Here is a 22,071-nt window from a genome sequence, read left to right as displayed (position 1 = left end):
CATGAAAACATTCATGGAAAATGCATATTATGAAAAAATTATGCATGGATTTCAATTTCTGGCACCAACGCATACTTGTACTAACTTGTTATGACATGTCTAATGAGGATCAGTTTGAAAAAGCCCATAATAAAGCAACATGAATTCTGCTAAAATTGAAGCAAGAATAAGCATAAAACTTACAGTGAACCTTCAGAGGAGGAATGGTGAAACATTGATGCTTTATTTATGGGGATAATGACCCAAAGAAATCAGCAATTTACAAATGGATAACTTGTTTTAAGAAGGGATGTGGCAATGTTGAAGATGAAGCCCACACCAGCAGACCATCCACATAAATTTTCAAGGAAAAAAATCATCTTGTTTATGCCCTAATTGAAGAAGATACATGATTAACAGCACAAATAATAGCCAACATCATGAACATCTCAACTGGTTTAAGTTATGCAATTCTGACTGAAAAATTAAAGTTAAGCAAACTTTCCACTCAATGAGTGCCAAAACCATTGCACCCAGATCAGCTTCAGACAAAAGCAGGACTTGCAATGGAAAATTTAAACAAATGGGATAAAGATCCTAAAGGATGTCTTCAAATAATTGTAACAGGAGATGGAACATGGCTTTACCAGTATGAAAAAAGCACAATCAAAGCAATGGCTGCCAAGAGGTGGGAGTGGTCCAGTCAAAGCAACAGTGGACTAGCCAAGAGCTGAGGTCGTGGCAATGGGTTTTTTGGGATGCTCAAGGCATTTTGCTCATTGACTTTCTGGAGGGCTAAAGAATGATAACATCTGCTTATTATGAGAGTATTTTGAGAAAGTTAGCTGAAGCTTTTGCAGAGAAACACCCAGGAAAGCTTCACCAGAGTCCTCCTCCACCACAGCAATGCTCCTGCTCCTTCCTCTAATCAAACATGGGCAATTTTATGAGAGTTTTGATGGGAAATCAATAGGCATCTACTCTACAGTCCTGATTTGGCTCCTTCTGACTTCTTTTTGTTTCCCAATCTTAAAAGAATCTTTAAAAAGCACCCATTTTTCTTCACTTAAAATATAAAAATAGACTGCATTGACATGGTTAAATTCCCAGGACTTTCATTTGTTTAGGGATGGACTGCATGGCTGGTATTTTGCCTTACGAAAATGTCTTGAATTTGATGGAGCTTATGTGAAGAAATAAAGTTTTTTTTAAATTTTTATCTTTTAATTTTATTTTTCCACAAACTTTTTGAAGTCCCCTCATATCTCAAAACCATGGTTGAGAACATAAGAAACTAAACTAAGAATAAATACATAATCACTACATCAAAAATAGTGAGTAGAGAATCTAGAATTAGCTCTTGGAGGGGAAAAAAAGCAATATGTCCATATGTATTACACATAAAAGCAAAGCAAATACTGTATTCTTGGGAAAGGTATATATTCCTATTCTGCATAAAAATATAATTTTGTTGAAGAAATAAGACTAGAGAATGAGGCATTGCTATGAAATGTCTACTCCATAAAAATCAGTTATTCATTAGAGTAACAATATGACTCAGCATTTATTTTTTAATTGCAATAGTTTTGGGGGAACAGGTGGGTTTTGATTATATAGATAAGTTCTTTAGTGGTGATTTATGAGACTTTGGTGTACCCATCAACTGATCAGTGTACACTGTACCCAGTGTATAGTTTTTTTATCCCTCATCCCCCTCCTACCCTTCCCTGAGTCCCCAAAGTCCATTATATTATTCTTATGACTTTGCATCCTCACAGCTTAGCTCCCAATTATGTGAGAACACCATTGAATATTTAATTTAATAAAAATAAATTGACGTCAGATTTGAATTAATGGAAAAATTCAATGTGGATCACCTTGAGAGACCTCGTGTCAGAGAAGGAGAACCCAACAACTCAGCTACACCTCTAAAGACTGAGGTTCCTCAACCCTTTAGGAAAGAGGATGAGGAGGAAGGTTAGGTCACCCTCGAAGGTGTCTACAAAGAGCAGAAATGAGAAAACGAAGCAGGACTTCCTTTAAGAAATATTTCAAATACTAATTGAAACAGTTAATAGCCTCTTTAAAGTCTAAAGAGTGAGTATGTGAAGTGAAATATTCATTACTTTTTGGAATTTATGTAGTGCGAAATTTAATTAGTTAATATATTTAACAATAAAATACAGAAAACCAGTATTTTTTGAGAATTTCAACATTGATTACAAATTTGAATCATTATATGTCCAAAAACATTTTAAATAACAAATTTAGCAAGCCATATTCCTTTCAATGGTTCAAACACCTGAAGCATCAGAAAAATAAAAATGTAATGGCCACAAAATACATTTATTCAGGTATATTCAAAACTAAACTATGAACAGCATGGATTTATTTCATTTCTTTTTTACTTCTATACTGTGTTTATATGTTCCGAGTGTTATTGACATGCTTATTCTAATATCTTTGCAAGAGTTAGGTAATAATACTTTGATTCCTCCCTGGGACTGCAGAAATCTTGCCAGACTCCAGAGAAAGAGAATTCTTTCTCAGGCCAACTGCCTTCTGGTTCAGTGAGCTGAGATATCCAGCTACTCGACATGGTTTCTTCTCCCAAGCGAATTCAAACTGGAGCTGCAAAGCATCAACCTGCATTTCCTTTTTGTAATTAAATTGCAGTTAGACTTCTTTTATTGTGATAAGAATATTTAGTATGCAATCTACCCACTTACAAAATTTCCAAGTGCATAATACAGTATTATTAGCTATAGGCACACAGTGTTCTACAGCAGATCTCTCGACCTTATTCATCCATCTTGCATAGCTCAAATGTTACATTTGTTGAATAGCAGGGGAAATGGGGGGTGCTGTTCAATAAGACTTTTAAATTCTAAACCTTGTACTTAGGTTTTAGGTTTTGCGTTTTGTTTTAACCAGTATTAGTCATACTCCCCACTGTCATGGATAGAATAGCGGTCCCCCCAAAAGATATGTCCCTGGAACCTGTGAATATGAACTTATTTGGGAAAGGAGTCTTGCCAGATGTAATTAAGTTAAGGATCTTGAGATGAAAAGATAATCCTGGGTTTTACAGGTGGGCCCTAAATGCCACAAGAAACACTCGGAGGAGATTTGACCAAAAAAAAAAAAAAAGAGAGAGAGAAAGAGGCAGTGTGACCATGCCACAGAGGCAGAGATTGGAGCGATGCAGCCACAGACAAGGATCGCCAGCAGCGGCCAGAAGTGGATTTGGAAACTTCCCCAGAGACTTCAAAGGCAACGAGGCCCCACTGACACCTGGATTTCAGACTTTTGGCCTCAAGAACTATAGAGAATGAATTCATGTTGTTCTGTACCACTGAGTTTGTTGTAAATCTGTTACAGCAGCCACAGGAAGGTAATATGCCTCCAAGCAGTAATTTTAAAATATGACTTGGCCTGCATTACGTCATTCAGAGTCCATGCTTTGGGATGTATTGCTAAGTATAGTCTGTACACATTATTAAACACATACTAAATTATAACTAGTACAGCCATATAAATATTTCCTGGAAGAAGGACTGAGTCTACATAATTAGTTTTCCTCTTTAGGACATTTAAGTAATTCTTCCCTTTGGAATATGTGGCCCATCTCTATTTGTAGGTGACCACAACTTACTGTTTGAGGTTTCAGTATCTACCTTTTCTGGGATTCTCTGGTTTGTTTACAGTTATTTTGGTGTATTCTTATGTACGTGGATAGATGCAAGTGTATATTTGCTCTTTAAAATTAGACTTACAATACAAGAAATATCTACATATTTTGACGCTACCTACTTATTAAAATCTATAAAGTAATGAAAGCCATTTCACTATTTTCATCCTTCTTTTGTGTTACAATTACCTGTCTGTGTTTTTCTTATTGACTTTTCTCTTTGGGGTATCTTCATCAATTCATGGCTTTAAGGACACTTTATCCTCATTCATCATAACTGTATTTATATTTGAGACCCAAATGATTATAGCCATAATCACATTTGATATTTATATTATATAAAACATAAATATATTAAAGACTATATAAATTATATATAATTATATTTGATAAAAAAGATTACAACATAATTCTATTTGAGGCTCAAATGATTATAACTTGGCCAGTGGGTGTCTCTTTAAGTTGTCTTTAAGTTGTTCTCTTTGTTCTTTCAGCACAGCCCTTTGCTTGTTGGCCACTAAATTTTCCAGATCCATCCTGATTTTACCCTGCTACAGGTATGGAATCAGCCACCCTACAATGATTCTTGGTTCCTTTTGTGGGGAACAGACTAGACACTGAAGTCTGGGCGCTGGAGGAGCAGGTGATGGGAAGCACCCTCCTATTACTTTGGCACCATGTTTAGTAAAGACAGAGCTGGGAAACACAGACCTTGTTAAAAATCCCACGTGCACTTGAGGTTTCTAACAGTTCTGCTCATTCTCCACCTGTCCTCTGCATCCATCCTCTCCCCTTCTCTGTTCTGCTCAGTACCCCCAGGAGGCTGAGTGCTGGAGTGGCCATCATTATGGTGTCCTTACCCTTGGGCTTCGGCTAGATTTGGCAAACAGCAGGGACCAACAGGAGGTCGGTGAGCAGAAGGGGAGGGAGGCTAGAGTGCACTTCTCCTTACTCACCCCACTCCAACTTCACATGGCCATCTGGGCAGAGCTACACTCTCATTTTTACTGCTCCCCTTAGGTAGTCTCTCCTCCATAAATCCAGTGAGATTCTCTTGTCAGCTGCCCTTCAGACACTGGGGTGGGAAGAGCTTCCTGCTGGTAGAGCCTCTCCTCACCCTTTCTAGATGTCTTGACCCTGGCTCATACCTCTCTCTTTAGTTAAACGTTTGGAGTGGTGGTTGGGTTTTTTTTGTTTTCTGTTGACCTGGCAACTCAGACTCCAACATAAACATAACACATTGTTTTCCTATATATCAATTTTCTAACAGTAAATAGTTTCACCAACTGATAAAATTTACTCCTACATTGACAGAAGCCTTGTTTTCATTCTTTATTCCATGGTGAGGCTTAAAATTTATTCAAAGAAATGCTACTGTTAAGTTAGCTTATGCAAACAGAGAGAACAAACTGAGCCAATTAGTGACCAGCTAAATTGGCACCACGTCAAGCAGTTTCTCTAAGACTAGTTGGACCTTGAGGGTCTTTTGCACACCCTGAAAAGCAGCTCTCAGTAGTTTTATTACATATAATAAAAGAGTTTTACTATATACAATAAAACAAAGGGGATTTCCTGTCAGTTCCTGTCAGGCTGCCTTTCTAGTGATCAAACTGACCAATGACCCAGGAACAGCAGAGATATCTAAAATGTGGGGAGACTGAGAATAAAAAAAAATCTGTTCACACTGAAATGGGGAGCTGAATTTTTTTAATAAATCTTTTTTTTTTTTAGAAATAAAGTAACTTCATTAGAAACTTCAGTTTTTAAGTTACAGATTTGTAGAAAAATTATAAAGATAGTGCAGAGATACTCATGTATCCCACACTTAACTTTCTCTATTATTAACACTTCACATTAGTATGGTACATTTACTTCAATTAATCAACATGACACATTATTATTAATTAAGGTCCATAATTTATTCTGATTTCCTTCATTTTTACCCAATATCCTGTCTCTCTTCCAGTACCCTGTGCAGGAGAACATGTGACATTTAGTAGTCATGCCTCATTAGGCCCCTCTAGACTGTGACAGTCTCTCAGAGTCTCCTTGCTCTGATGACCTTGGCAGTTCTGAGGAGATTTTGTAAATTGGGATTTGTCTGATTTTTTTGTGTGATTAGGCCATTACAGGTTTTTGGGAGAAAAACCACAGAAGCAAAGTATCCTTTTCATCACATTGTATCAAGGTACACTCTGCCAGCATCATAACACAGTTGCTACTGACCTTGATTGTCTGACTGAGATAGTTTTTCAGAAGGAAGTCACCATGTGCAGCCCACACTTAAGGGTGGGAGTTGTGGTTGTGTTACACCTGTTTGAGGGCAGAGTATCTGCATGAATTACTGGAATTCCTCTGCATGGGAGATTTGGCTCTTCTCTCCCATTCAGTTATTTAGCAAATAATTGATTTATATTAGTATGAACTCACAGATATTTATAATTTGCGTTGTAGTTTGGTGCTGCTTTATTTTGTTGCTCAAATTTCAGCATTGGCCACTGGAAGTTCTTACAGTTGGCTCCTGAGTCCCTCTGACATACACCCATCTCTCCTGCGCCTTCCTCCCTTTTTTTTTTTTTTTTTTTTTTTAGCATTTCCTTCTTTTCTGGCACTAAAAGATGCTCCAGGCTTATATATTTCTTGCTCCAGTCCTAGAATCAGTCATTCTCCAAGGTGGGAGGCTAGATTTTACAAAGTAACATTTAACATAAATAAACTTGAGTTCCTTCTGCATTCCTCTCCTCAGCATCTAAATCTCCATCCCAGCCAGGAGGGGCTGCAACACAGAGAAAAAGATCAAAGGAATCAAAGCAATCACCCCAACACATACGCACACAAAAGGCCAGAATAGGCACTACTTTCTTAGCCACTTATCACCAAGAGTTTTTGAATGTTCTTTGGATAAAATGTGTTAAAATGTATATATGTTATTTATGAGTTGTACAGATAATAAGTAAAAACCCACAGTTAGAATTGAAAATATCAGACTGAACTTCCTACTTACCTTTAAATGTATATGTGTGTGTGTGTGTATGTGTGTGTGAAACTATATACATACGCACATATATTTCCTAATTGTATACACTGAACAAGCCTAGAAACAAAGACAAACCCAGTAGTGATTACATCTTGGATTGTAGACTTCAAATACCATTTCTTGCAACGGAAAGTAGGGCTCCTTGAGAAATGCCTGGTTCCAATGTACAAGAAAAGCCTGGAAGATCTCTTCATGCCCGAAAGCAAGGAACCTGTCAAGACTACTAGTGTCTTATCAAAAAGACTGAGGAACTAACTTGAATAGGCTCCCACTGGCCGAAAATGAAGCAATTTGAATATTAAAAAAGATTAATACTTGCAATGGATTGAAAGACATTACATATGATTTAATACAGGAGTTTATAATTATACTAAAAAAGAAAAATTCAGCTCATTAATCAACCTTGGATACATGCAGAGAGCCAATTAATTTTTTTAGGACTGATTTTTTAAAAATTAGGGAGAAGAAATGGAGCAATTATCAGGCCTTCCCTATAAAATCTGTTTATCTGAGTATCCAAATAGTTAATGAAAGAAAAGTATCTTTCTGGAATTATCTCATGAGTAAATAACTGAGGTGAGATAGACTATCCATTTGCAATACTAACTAATGAATTAAAGGATCTAGGCAAATAATTTCAATGGTTGATAAGCATCACCAAAAAAAGAGACAATTAGATATACCTGCCTCTTGATGGAAGGACACCATTGCAAAGTAGCATGGTCAAGAGAAAGAACAAAATGAAGACTAAGTCTGATCAAATGTCTATCTATCAAAAAAAGAGACAATTAGATATACCTGCCTCTTGATGGAAGGACACCATTGCAAAGTAGCATGGTCAAGAGAAAGAACAAAATGAAGACTAAGTCTGATCAAATGTCTATCTATCAACCTATAGGAGCAGGGAACAGAGGAACGTGCTTAAAATTCCATGGGGATAAAATAAACAAAATCCAGACTGTGCGAAAACCTACATCCTACCCAGTTTCAACAGAAAAAAATGATGTAGAGGAATTTAAGAGTGATGATCAAAAGGTGGGCTTCATTTAGTTCTCCATTTAATAAACTTTAAAAAATTAAATATCCAATTAGGGAAATGTGAAAATAAATATAGGATGATATTCAGGAATTATTGCTAGGTTTTTTGATATAATGATGTTATGATTAGGTAGCTGTAATACTTTTAAATATATTTTAAAATTCGCCTTTTTTCCACAACGGGTTTGCCACCAGAACACAGGTGTCATGAAAACTACCCCTAAAAGCCAAAATGGGAAAGGAAAAGACTCATACCAACATTGTCGTCATTGGACACGTAGATTCGGGCAAGTCCACCACTACTGGCCATCTGATCTACAAAGGCGGTGGCATCGACAAAAGAACCATTGAAAAATTTGAGAAGGAGGCTGCTGAGATGGGAAAGGGCTCCTTCAAGTATGCCTGGGTCTTGGATAAACTGAGGGCTGAGTGTGAATGTGGTATCACCATTGATATCTCCTTGTGGAAATTTGAGACCAGCAAGTACTATGTGACTATCGTTGATGCCCCAGGAAACAGAGACTTCATCAAAAACATCATTACAGGGACATTTCAGGCTGACTGTGCTGTCCTGATTGTTGCTGCTGGTGTTGGTGAATTTGAAGCTGGTATCTCCAAGAATGGGCAGACCCAAGAGCATGCCTTCTGGCTTACACACTGGGTGTGAAACAACTAATTGTTGGTGTTAACAAAATGGATTCTACTGAGCCACCCTACAGCCAGAAGAGATATGAGGAAATTGTTAAGGAAGTCAGCACTTACATTAAGAAAATTGGCTACAACCCTGACACAGTAGCATTTGTGCCAATTTCTGGTTGGAATGGTGACAACACGCTGGAGCCAAGTGCTAACATGCCTTGGAACCATGCTGCTTGAGGCTCTGGACTGCATCCTACCACCAACTCGTCCAACTGACAAGCCCTTGCACCTGCCTCTCCAGGATGTCTACAAAATTGGTGGTATTGGTACTGTTCCTGTTGGCCGAGTGGAGACTGGTGTTCTCAAACCTGGTATGGTGGTCACCTTTGCTCCAGTCAACGTTACAACAGAAGTAAAATCTGTCGAAATGCACCATGAAGCTTTGAGTGAAGCTCTTCCTGGGGACAATGTGGGCTTCAATGTCAAGAATGTGTCTGTCAAGGATGTTCGTCGTGGCAACGTTGCTGGTGACAGCAAAAATGACCCACCAATGGAAGCAGCTGGTTTCACTGCTCAGGTGATTATCCTGAACCATCCAGGCCAAATAAGCGCTGGCTATGCCCCTGTATTGGATTGCCACACGGCTCACATTGCATGCAAGTTTGCTGAGCTGAAGGAAAAGATTGATCGCCGTTCTGGTAAAAAGCTGGAAGATGGCCTTAAATTCTTGAAGTCTGGTGATGCTGCCATTGTTGATATGGTTCCTGGCAAGCCCATGTGTGTTGAGAGCTTCTCGGACTATCCACCTTTGGGTTGCTTTGCTGTTCGTGATATGAGACAGACAGTTGCAGTGGGTGTCATCAAAGCAGTGGACAAGAAGACTGCTGGAGCTGGCAAGGTCACCAAGTCTGCCCAGAAAACTCAGAAGGCTAAATGAATATTATCCCTAATACCTGCCACCCCACTCTTAATCAGTGATGGAAGAACAGTCTCAGAACTGTTTGTTTCAATTGGCCATTTAAGTTTAGTAGTAAAAGACTGGTTAATGATAACAATGCATCGTAAAACCTTCAGAAGGAAAGGAGAATGTTTTGTGGACCACTTTGGTTTTCTTTTTTGCGTGTGGCAGTTTTAAGTTACTAGCTTTTAAAATCAGCACTTTTTAATGGAAACAACTTGACCAAAAATTTGTCACAGAATTTTGAGACCCATTAAAAAAGTTTAATGAGGGGAAAAAAAAAGGTTGAAAAATTGTCATGACCCCAAATGTTCTTGCTTAAGGTCACCCAGATAGTAGTGTAACAGTGCAACACTAAAAACAACTAACATGACTGACTCCATTTTTGTTTAAGAGGGCTTTACCCATTCCCGCACATAGGTTAGAATAATTTTAGAGCACTGAGATTACATGCAGAAACAGCAATCATGTGGTTTTTAAACTAAGTCTGGGATTAAGGAAAGAATGCAAACAACTACTATGTCTTGTTAAAGATTTGTAGGAGCATTGTGACACGACCACGGACAAAGAGGTTCCCCATCTCCTCCATCTGTCACTGGAGCCCAGATGTCTACAGACCTCTGTCACCTCTTGATACAAACACCCTCCTCTTCCCTATATCCTTCTCCCATAAAAATCCTGCAGCCAGACTGGAAATTTGAAGGTGGTACTTTAGAATGCTAGTTCACCATCTTCTTGCTTTTCCTCCCACCAACTTCATCTCTCGTATTTGGCTTTCAAGTAGCAAGCACCCGAACCTGGGTTTGGTTATAGTAATTTCTGAAGCTCAGGTTGAAACACTGTGAATTAAGACACAAATAAATGAGTCACCCCAAACCAAAGAAAATTACTCTGTATTGGCAAACCAATTTTTTTCAAAGCAGTTTCTGATGTTCTTCAGTAGTTGAGACCTATAGTTCTCCAATCCCATTGCCCTGAAAGTATTCTGCTAACTGTCCTTAATCTGCCTTGATATCTGGGAATGGAAGTTGAAATGCATATAAATGTTAATTCAAGAGCTTTTGTCTCAGGCATCACATCTGTCGGGTCACTTCCCTGAGCAGCTTTGAACTGGCACAATCGTATGGAGTTAATTTTTTTTCTTGGCTTTTCTAGTTAGCCTGAATGAACCAGAAGGCCCTTTGGGTGTGTCGAGGATAAGTCAATACAATAACACTTTTTAATGGCATTCAATTTTACTTGAAACCTGACAACCAAAACTGGGTCGGCATGAAGGCCTCCCAGTCACCCTGGTGACTTGGACTCAGAAGACACAGTAGGTATCCCAGTTCCAAAATGGGTACATTGTTTTAACCTTACATAACTTTTTCACAAATATTACTTAAAACAACAATTTCCTTTGTGCCATAAAAGATTTTAAATTATTGATGAGTAGTTTCATTCCATAGAAAACTGCCTAAATTAGCAGTAAAACAAATTAGAAATAATTGTGTGAGCTATGTCAACGTTCTAAATATAGAACACACAGCTAGATGTTCCTAGTTACTTCTTAAAGTTATCAGGAACTTTATAACATTGGAAAATATTACAGTGCCTTTTCACTAGCATTTTTGATAATCAGATTTAATAAGAATGATGACAGTAATGATGATAGTACTAATGACTAACATCATTTAGGATTGTTATGTTCTAAATACTGTGCTCAGCATTTTACATGTTTTATCTCATTTAATCTTCATAATATCCCTGTCTCTATGAGGAAGGTTATAGTAGGTCCTATTATAATTGTTTTACAAATGAGCAAAAAGGCTTAGAAGTTGAGTTGCATTTTTTAAATGGCAGGACCAGTACTAGTAGATATTACAATGCTAGTTGGAAAAAGCAGACTTCTTTCATAGTTCCCGTGAAAATGATCCATACAAGTGAATTTCAAATATATATAATTTTGGCAAGACATTAATATAAAGCCTCGTATAAAGATGTGCTCATCCTGGGACTGAACAGCCTGGAACACACAGAAGAAACTGGATTGCACAATAATAAAAGAAATTTGCACCAAAGCGGAAGAGCAATTATTGTCTGCGAAAGGTTTCACTAGGTCTTTAGTATGAAAGACTTAGAAATTGCTATGAGAATCTCGCTGTCAATCATTTATGTTTACTGCATATAATTATAGTTGGATTATATAGTTCACTGCATTTGGGCTTTACTCTCCAGCAGTCTCAGTTAATTGTTTTTGCTGTTCTCATAAAACGTTTCCATTTGTGTTGTGGGTGGATATTTAGAACCAATCCAATATCTTTTAAGTGGCCTTCCATTCTCCTTTGAATGTACAGGGTCTTATCAAAGGAAACCTGTCTGAATATCTCCCCTTAGAGAATTTCTCTAGTTCTGCTTCCTGTTTTCCCCCTAGAATCAACTTATCTTCCCAGTGAACCCGGTTCTAGGAACTTCACTTTTGAAGCTAAGTTTTGCTTCTGTCAAGCCCCATTTTGGTTTGGCAGTTCTAGGCTGGAGTTTGATCTTTTCCCTTGGGTGCTCTCTTCAGACCACTGGGCTCCATATCTTGGAGATGGGGAGTGGATCTGCACCTCTGCCCTGTCCAGCCACCAAGCATTCTGAACCCCAGCCAGGATGAACCCCTGTGATAACAGAAGAAACCAAGTCAAGCATGTCTTAAAGAATGTTGTCTCTACAAAGAAGCTTATTTCTGATGAGAAGACCTACAATCCACACCTACTCATAATCACTTACCTAAATAAAAACAAAACAGCCCTAGAATTTGTAAATACATTATTTTTCTTCCTAAGAGTTCAGAAGCAACAGTAAAAACAATGGACAACACCAGGAAAATTTGGAAATAAACAAAAAAGAAGTGTCTTCTATTTTTAGCATGTGATGTCTTGATGAAAAATCTCATGCCAATGTGATTCTCAGTTGACTTGTTTTTCTCTAAAAGCCTTTATCTTAATGTTTTGAAATTCCACAATGATGTGTCTATGTCAACACTTTTTGCCTTTGTTGGATTTGGTACTCAGTAAGTTTTTTTCCATTTAAGAAATAGGGTTACCTTCAACTGTATAGAAATTTTTATATTATTTCTTTGGAGGAAAAAAAATTGTTTCCCTCCTGTTTGTTGTTACTTTTTAGAAATCCTATTAGATGTTTGATCTCCAGTCTTGACTGTAGTCTCTATGTCTTCTCTGTCCTCTCAAATTTTGTACCTCCTTATTTTTGATCTGGGAGATTTCTTTAATTTTCCTTGCGGTCTCCTACTGAATTTTGTTACTTAGCCCATTGTGTTTTTAAGTTCCAAGAACCCTTTCCTGTGCCTTTGTTCCATAGCATCTAGTTCTTACTGAATGGATACAATGTCTTTTATATTACTCAGTAATAGTTTCTTTAAGTCTTGTTGGTTCTCCATTTTTCTCTTTCATTTTACAGACCAAAAATAAGATTGCATCAAACTGAAAAGCTTCTGCACAGCAAAGGAAACAATTAATAGAGTGATGAGACAAACTATGAAATGGGAAAAAATATTTACAAATTATGCATGGAAGATTTAATATCCAAAATATACAAGGAGTTCAAACTATTCAATAATAGGAAATCAAATAACTCTATTTAAAAATGGTCAAAGGACTTGAATAGACATTTTTCAAAAGAAGACATAAAAATGGCCAACATATATATGATGAAACGCTTGACATCTCTAATCATCAGAGAAATGCAAATTAAAACCATAATGAAGCATCAACTCACACCCACTAGATTGACTATTATCAGAAAGATCCAAGATAACAAATGTTGGTAAGGATGTAAAGAAAAGGGAACCCTTATACACTGTTGGTGGTATTGTAAATTTGTACAGCCATTTTGGAAAATAGGATGAACTTTCCTCAGAAATCTATAAACAGAACTACCGTATGATCCAGCAATTTCACTGCTAGTCATGCACACAAAGGAGGTTTAATCACTATGTCAGGAATATCTGCACTCCTATGTTTATTGCAGCATTACGCACAACAGCCAAGTTATGGAAACAACCTAAGTATCCATCAACCAATGAATAGATTAAAAATGTGGTATACATACACAATGGAATACTATTCAGTCAGAAAAAGAATGAAAACCTGTCATTCATAACGACACCAATGAACCTAGAGGCCATTATGTTAGGTGAAATAAGCCAGGCACACAGAGACAGATACCCTGTGATTTTCCTTGTATACAAAATATTTTAAGAAGTCAAATTCATAGAAGTAGAGGGTAGAATGGTGGTTACTAGAGTACCGGAGGCTGGGGTGGGGAGTGGTGATGGGGAAAGGAAAGATGTTGGCCAATGAGCACTAAGTTAGTTAGAGAGAAACAAAAAGTTCTGGTGTTCTATTGCATAGCAAGTTGACTATAGTTAATAATAATGCATTTTATATTTCAAAATTGCTAAAAGAGTGGATTTAAAATATTTCCACCACAAAGAAATAATAAGTATTTGATGTGATAGACATGCTAACTACTTTAATTTGATCACAGCACAGTGTATAAATGTATTAAAATATCACTTTGTACCCTACGAGAATATACAATTATTATTTGTCAACCAAAAATGAAATAAAACTAAAAAAAAAAAAAGAATATCCAATATGAAGGCTAGTGGGAGTCCTGGGGGAGGAGCATAAGGCTTCCTGACCAGCAGGCTTTGCTTGGGTGAGCAGGCTGGGGCACGAAGCCCAGGATGCAGAAATTTAATTTAATTTAATTCAGTTTAACTTAAGAGTGCTAGTTCCTTACTAGAAACTACACTAGTTTTCCCCCAAAAATAATTTTAATTTATTTAGAAAAAATTCATGTGGCTCTTTCGTTTTTCCTCTATTTGGCTTGGAAGCTGCATTGCTGATGGTTAGACATTCATCTTAAGGTGGTGGTGCAGGGACCTGGGTGGGCAACAGACTATTCTCTATTAGAGACCTTTGAGTGGTCTGCTTGTTTTAGGCTCAGCCCTCCACCTGCCCCTTCTGCAGTGGGCTTCTCTGGGCATTCGTAAGGTTGTGGATTTGCTCGTATTGTTGTGGCATGAATGGAAAGTATATGCATGTTGATACTATACTTGCTGGATTTAATTACATTTCAAATGTCTTTAAAAAGTTACATTCTGATTTGGTTTTAAAACAAACAAAAACAAACAAACAAACAAAAAACCCAAAAAGATATTGGGTACACAGAACAGCATGACAACGAGGAGCTGAGTGAAGATTTAATGTTAGTGAAGCAAACATTCACCATAAGGAAATGTGCACATTTCCAGTTAGTTTGGAAAGCAACATCCAAATTCTCTATGGGCTCTGAGAAGAACAATTTCCTGGAGTGGATGAAGCTGGGTTACATTCTGTGACTGTGACCCGTGAAGGAGAAAAGCTGAGCACACATTCAGCAGTGCACTGAAGCCCAGGGAAGTAACCAAATCCCTCCAGTGGACAAAGGAGACTTCGAAGGGACAAGAGGTTTGTTGAGGATCAATTCATGGATTGGGAAGGAATATTGTTAATGCACTGTGTCATAACTGATAGGCAACAATTTTTCTATTTATTATGATGTTTTATATTCAATTTAACATAAGTTCTTTTTCTGGTTTCTCCTCACCTTCCTGAACGACAATAGGAAAAGTGCTCTGGGGCCTATTCTTTGCCCGGTTTCCCTTTTTCTGTCTACACCCCTGCCGTGGAGGAGCTCGTTGGTAATCATGGCTTTGAACACAGTCCGTAGTAAGAGCTGCTGTCATCCTACCCAGGTCACTTCCTGGCTGATATGGGGAGGTGGGGGTGAAGGGGTACAAATGGCCATTCCAGTGCCCCACAGTGGCACACTCTGGTGCCATTTACTCCCAGAGCTCCCCAACGGGATCAGGCTGAGGCCAGATGTCAGCTGAACCCATATCTTTTTGTTGTTGTTGAGACAGAGTTTCGCTCTTGTCACCCAGGCTTGAATACAATGGCACGATCTCGGCTCACTGCAACCTCTGACTCCCTGGTTCAAGTGATTCTCCTGCCTCAGCCTCCCAAGTAGCTGGGATTATAGGCACATACCACCATGCCTAGCTAATTTTTGTATTTTTAGTAGAGACAGGGTTTCACCATGTTGGCCGGGTTGGTCTCGAACTCCCGACCTCAGGTGATCCACCCACCTCAACCTCCCAAAGTGCTGGGATTACAGGCATGAGCCACGGTGCCTGGCCAAACTGACATCTTTGCCTAGCTTCTTCCCCCATCCTATCCTACTTCCCTTGCTTTCTTACAGATCTCATCTAGGGGCTGTAATAAATCATTCACCCAATCCCTGAGTAAACCATTTACACAAGAACCCCTGTCTTGGGCTCTGCTTCTAAGGAACCAGACTTAAGGCATCATCTATATACTCAGACATTCAAATTCGTATCTCTGGACTGGATCTATCTGCTGAACTTCCTTATCAAGATTTCTACATGGAAGCATCTAATCTTAACATGCCTAAGAGTGAGCTCCTGATCACTTTTGCTTTACCAAAACTAGTCCTAGAGATTTCCTCACTGTCCTAAATGGTAACTATACTGTTTGGCTGTGGCCTCACCCAAATCTCATCTTGAATTGTAACCCCGTAATCCCCATGTGTAATGAGAGGGAGCCAGTGGGAGGTAATGGAATCATGGAGGTGGTTTCCCCCATGCTGTTCTTTCTTTTTTTTCTTTTTTTTTTGAGATGGAGTCTCACTCTGCTGCACAGGCTGGTGTGCAGTACAGTGGCATGATCTCAGCTCACTGCAACCTCTGCCTCCCCAGTTGAGTGATTCTCCTGCCTCAGCCTCCCAAGGAGCTGGGATTACAGGTGCATACCACCATGCCTGGCTAAGTTTTGTATTTTTCATTTTTCAGTAGAGACAGGATTTCACCATGTTGGCCAGGCTGGTCTCAAACTCCTGACCTCAAGTGATCCACCTGCCTCAGCCTCCCCAAGTGCTGGGATTACAGGTGTGAGCCACCACGCCCAGCACCCCTATGCTGTCCTCATGATAGTGAGTGAGCTCTCATGAGATCTGATGGGTTTATAAGCATTTGGGATTTCCCTTGCATTCATTCTCTCTCCTGCTGCCCTGTGAAGAGTGCCTTCTGCCATGATTGTAAGTTTCCTGAACCATATGGAACTGTGAGTCAATTAAACCTCTTTTCTTTATAAATTATTCAGTCTCAGGTATTTCTTCATGGCAGTTTGAGAACTGACTAATCCAGTAACCTTATTATTTCATTTCCCTGGTCTAAAAGCCATGGAGTCGACTTTGACTCCTCTGTTTCTCCTGCACCCGTGTTGAATCCATCAACACATCCTGCCAGCTCCTCCTCCAGGTAGGTCCACGCTTGTCCTTCTCACCATCTCCACAGCTACCATCTAATCCAGGCTATCATTATCTCTCTCACCTGGGTTATTTTAACAGCCTCCTAAATTTACTTCCTGTTTTTGCCTTTGAACTTCTTTCTTGTATTCTCAATACAGCAGTCAGAGTAAGCCTGTTAAAATATAAGTCTAATCATGATACTCTTCTGCTCAAAATCCCTGAAAGCACCCCACTTTGGAAGAGGCCGTCCACATGGGTTCCTGAGTATCCCTGCCTGTTCCTGCTTAGTGTGCCAAACTGCAATCGTAATCTGTCCTCTGAGAGTGAGCAATTTCTCTAGCTGGCCCTGTAGGCCATTAAGTTTCCTGGAGGAAGGGAGACTGGCTTGTTGGCTGTTTCATATAAAGTTTGCTGCTCACTCAGAAAGTGCTAGGCTCTTGGCTCTGAGTTCTTCTCCTGTAACACAATCCATTGTGTGTGCAGACACCCATGATGGGGCCTTGGGCTGCCTCTGTGCAACTTAGCAGGGAATGGATAGCTGTACACAAACCACTATGAACTCTGGCTACTGTTGTGCCATCTGTCTCTGGCCCAGGAGTCTCATGTCTTCTGTTTGCATCCATGAAGTAACAGGCATACTTCTTAGCTTACAAGGAAGGTAAAGTTCTAGGCTCTGTGCAGTTCTTGACACCCATCACATTCAGAGTAAAAGCCCCAGTAGCCTACAAGGCCCCACCACTTGCCTCTCCTGATCCCGTTGCTTATTCTCTGTCCCTGGCCCACATTAATCCAGCCACACAGACCTCCTTCTTTTCTTTCACACATGCTCAGCACTCTCCAGCTTCGAGACTTTTGCAGTTTCTGTTCCTTCTAAAAATAGCCCCCTCTCCCAGTCATCTGCATGGCTGGCTCCCTCACCTCCCTCCTGGCTTTTCAGATATAACACCTTCCTTGAGGCCTGCTCCACCCCATCATTCTTCTAAAAACTGCAACCCTCAGACCCTTATCTCCTTTCTTGCTTTTTCTCCTTGATATTCATAATCATCAAACCTCTATCTAGTTTACTTACTTATTTGTTCCCAACCTAGTCTCCCGCATTAAAATGTAAGCTATAGGGAGCAGTGAGTTTTGCTCACGTTATTCACTGCTGCTTCCCCAGTAACTAGGGCAGTGCCTGGCACACAGTAAAAACTCTAAATGTGTTGAATGAATGAACTTCTGGCGAACACAATCTGCTAACTTGTATGCTATTAAACCTACCATCACCTTCTGAGGAATAAGCAGCAGTGGGGTCACATATGAGCAAAACAAACACAGTGTGTTCTACATGGGGTTTACCATTTTGTCAGGAAAACATATTTATCAAATAATCAAACAAATACATAACTATAAATCATGGAAAGAGCAATGAACGAAAAATACAGAAAGCTAATAGGCCACATTAAATAATGCTGTTCTCATGGTGTAGTTACTGGGAAGCACCTCTCTAGCAAAGGTCTATATTTCTCAACTTACTTTTTATCCAGGTACAATTACGTGATCAGTTCTCACCAAAGGAGTGTGAGAGAAATTAGTGTACATCACTTGTGGACTGGTGTTTCAAGGACAGAGGTGTGCCTTCTCTACTTTCTCCCCATCTGCTATCTGGAACCAAGAACTGCAAGATCCTGAGGAATGGAGGAATGGCAGGATAGAAAAGGCCAGGGTTCCTGAATTGCCACTTGCAGGAACCCACTAAACCAACCAGGAACACTGCCAGAGTAGCATCAAAAGTCTACTGGATAGTCAAGACTTTCACCACCAACTAGTGGTGATGAGCCCACTATGTCATGTGTGAGTGGAGATCATGTGAGAAGCAGCAATGAGAAACCCCTATCCCATCCAGCCAAGTTGATATCAACAAACACATAGTGGGGATCTTGAAATCCTAGCCCTCCCAGGCAATAACAAGGTGTCCTACTCATCCAGGGAGTGTCAATGAAGACCAAGTAGGAAACCCGGACTTCCTCCCACATCTGGCAGTAAAAGAGTGGTACCCACTTCCCCTGCCATTGAAATGTCAAAGGAAACCTATTAAAAGAGTAGATTTTTTTAAAAAGTAGAGTCTCATAATATTCAATATTCAAAATACCCAGGGTTCAATTGAAAATCACTTGTATCAAAACCTGGAAAAATCTCAACTTGGATCAGAACAGACAATTAACAGGTACACAACAGAAATGACACAGAGGTTAGGATTATATGACAAGGAATCTAAAGCAGCCATTATAAAATTGCTTCAATGAGGAATTACAAATACAGGCCACAAACTAAATAAAAATAGAAACATACACAAACAATCGCAGCAAAGAAATAGAAAATACAAAGACTAAAAAGTTTTGGAAATTAAAAATACAATAACCAAAATTAGAATTAAATAAATGGACTCAAAATCAGAATGGACAAAAACAAAGTAAATAATTAGGAAACCTTAAGATAAAACAACAGAAATTACCTAATCCAAACAATACTGAGAAAATAGACTGAAAACAAATGAGCAGAGTCTCAGGGACTTGTGGGATGATAATAAAAGGTCTTGCATGCACATCATTGATGTCCCAGAAAAAAAGAATATATAAGATGGGATGAAAAAGCCTTTGAAGAAATAATTACTGAAAATTTCTTATATTTGGCGATATGGTTTGGCTGTGTCCCCAGCCAAACCTCACCGTGAACTGTAATAATCCCCACATGTCAAGGGTGGGGCCAGGTGGAGATAATTGAATCATGAGGGTGGTTTCCCCCATACTGCTATTGTGGTAGTGAGTAAGTTTCATGAGATCTGATGGTTTTATAAATGGGAGTTCCCCTCCACAATCTCTCTTGCCTGCCACTACATAAGACGTGACCTTGCTCCTCGTTCGCCTTCTGCTGTGGTTGTGAGGCCTCCCCAACCATGTGGAACTAACTGAGTCAACTAAACCTCTTTCCTTTGTAAGTTATCCAGTCTGGGGTTTGTCCTTATTGGCAGCATGAGAACAGACTAATACACTTAGAAAATGCCAAAATTCTACAGATTCAAAAAGCCTAGAAAAATTCTGAACAGGATGAACTGAGAGAAACCCACACAAGATATATCACAGTCAAATGTTTGAAAACTGAAGACAAATGTCTTAAAAACAGTGATGAGAGAAAAATGATCCCTAACCTACAGCGGAAAACCAATTAGATTATAGCAGATTTCCCATTAGAAGCCCTGGAGGCCAGAAAGAAGAGGCACGTATTTTTCAAGAAATAAGCCAACTGTCAACTCAGAATTCTATATCCAGGAACAATGCATTTTGGAAATGAAGGAGAAGTTAAGATATTCTCAGATGAATGAAAAGTAGGAGAATTTCTCCCCAGAAGACTTACTTTAAAATAAGGGCTAAAAGAAGTTCTCTAAACAGAAGAGGAGAGATAAAAGAAGGAATCTTGGGGCTGGGTGTGGTGGCTCACGCCTGTAATCCCAGCACTTTGGGAGGCCGAGGCAGCTGGATCAGAAGGTCTGGAGATCGAGACCATCCTGGCTATGGTGAAAGCCCATCTCTACTAAAAATACAAAAAATTAGCCCGGCGTAGTGGCGGGCATCTGTGATCCCAGCTACTCGGGAGGCTAAGGCAGGAGAATGGCGTGAACCCTGGAGGCGGAGCTTGCAGTGAGCCGAGATGGCACCATCGCACTCCAGCCTGGGCAACAGAGCGAGACTCCATCTCAAAAAAAAAAAAACAAAAAAACAAAAAAAAACGGAATCTTGGAATATGCAGAAGGAAGAAAGAAAAATAAAAAGTAAAAATATTGATGAATATTTTTCCTCTTGAGTTTTCTAAACTATGTTTGAGAGATAAAGCAAAAATTATAACACTGTTTGACGTGGTTCTCAATGTGTTGGGAAAGGCAGTCATGCACAGCTCCTCAGCCCTTGAATGGCTACCTGAGAGTAGACTTAGGCCTGGAACATTTCCTTACAAAGAGGTAAAGAGCCCTCATAACTAATGCTGGGTTTATCGCCTTGTGAGAGAGTATCTTCCCTGTTCTGGCCTTGATGTAGTTACTCCTTTGTTATGCCTAAGCATGTGTATGTGTCAGTGTCCTCAAGCATGTCCCTGGCTTTCTATATTTCAGGTCCCCATGGGAGAAGGAGAAGGTGCTTCTTCTACTGCAGGACAAACTAGAGCATGTGTAGCCACACTGCCAACATCGTATGTGCAGTGGATCTGCTGGCCACATGGGGGCCAATGCATTGCAAGGGGCTATATCTTGTGCTCATGCTCTTTCCTTTTACTGCAAGTAAACACCATGCAACTTGAGCCTGATATGTCTATTGTCTGTTCTCAGCTACCTCAAATCATGCATTGGTCTCCTTCCTTGGTGGCACTAATCAGCCTCTTAACTTTGTTCACACAACCTAGCCACCCAATGAACAATGAAGCACCCTGTATGTGCATAATATATACAAAACAATTATAAATGGGGGATATTAAAGAAATGTGAAGGGAGTTAAGAGTTTGTAAATTCAAACTGGTAAAATGCTGACACCAGTAGTTTGTGATAAATAGTCCTTCTAAAAATTGTATAGATAATGCAAAAGAGAATTCTAAGTTCACAGAAATGAAGAAAAAAGAAAACAGAGAAATAAAAAATGAACAAGCACAAAACAACAACAAAAACACTCATCAGACTTAAGCCCTTACGTATCTGTAAATTGCATTACATTAAATGCAAGTGATACAAATACACCAATTAGAAAACAGAGATTGGGAAAATAGATAAGAGCAAAACAAACAAAAAACACAACTCCATTATATTCTGTCTGTAAGAAACTCACTTCAAATGTAAGGTTATAAGTAGGTTGAAAGTAAAAGGATGGAAAATGGTATACCATGCAAACTTTAATCAAAGGAAACTATGAATAGCTACATTGTTGTCAGATAAAGTTGACATCCAAGCCAAAAAAAAAAATTACCAGGAACAAAAAGAAGCATTACATGATTTCAAAAAATAGCAATCTACCAAGAAGGTATAGCAAATCTAAATCTGTATGCACCCATGTGAAGCAAAAATTGAAATAACTAAAAGGAGAATGTACAAACCACAATAACAGAGACCTCAATACTTCTCTCTCAACAATTGATAAAACAACTAGACAGAAAATCAGCAGAAGAGCTCAGCAAAATTATCAGACAGGATCTAATTGACATTTGTAGAACATACCATCCAACACCAGAATATGCATTCTTTTCAAGTGCCAATGAAATTAAACATGCTGTCTAGGGCAGTTTTGAGAGGAAAATCTATAGCACTAGTAGCACATATTAGAAAAGAGGAAAAATCACAAATCTGTAGTT

General features: G+C 39.0%; 1 long non-coding RNA gene and 1 pseudogene across 2 annotated transcripts in view; one reads left to right on the top strand and one right to left on the bottom strand.

Moving 5' to 3' along the window:
• LOC104005123 (uncharacterized) overlaps positions 1–22,071 on the bottom strand; it is a 222,700-nt gene that overhangs the window by 100,398 nt on the left and 100,231 nt on the right. The window lies entirely within an intron of this gene.
• Positions 7,928–9,451, top strand: LOC129143189 (elongation factor 1-alpha 1-like; annotated as a pseudogene).

The sequence above is a fragment of the Pan troglodytes genome, chromosome 12, assembly GCF_028858775.2.
Source record: "Pan troglodytes isolate AG18354 chromosome 12, NHGRI_mPanTro3-v2.0_pri, whole genome shotgun sequence".
Lineage (NCBI taxonomy): Eukaryota > Metazoa > Chordata > Mammalia > Primates > Hominidae > Pan > Pan troglodytes.
The sequence above is the reverse complement of the archived record's forward strand: the minus strand, read 5'-3'. Positions and strand labels throughout refer to the sequence as shown.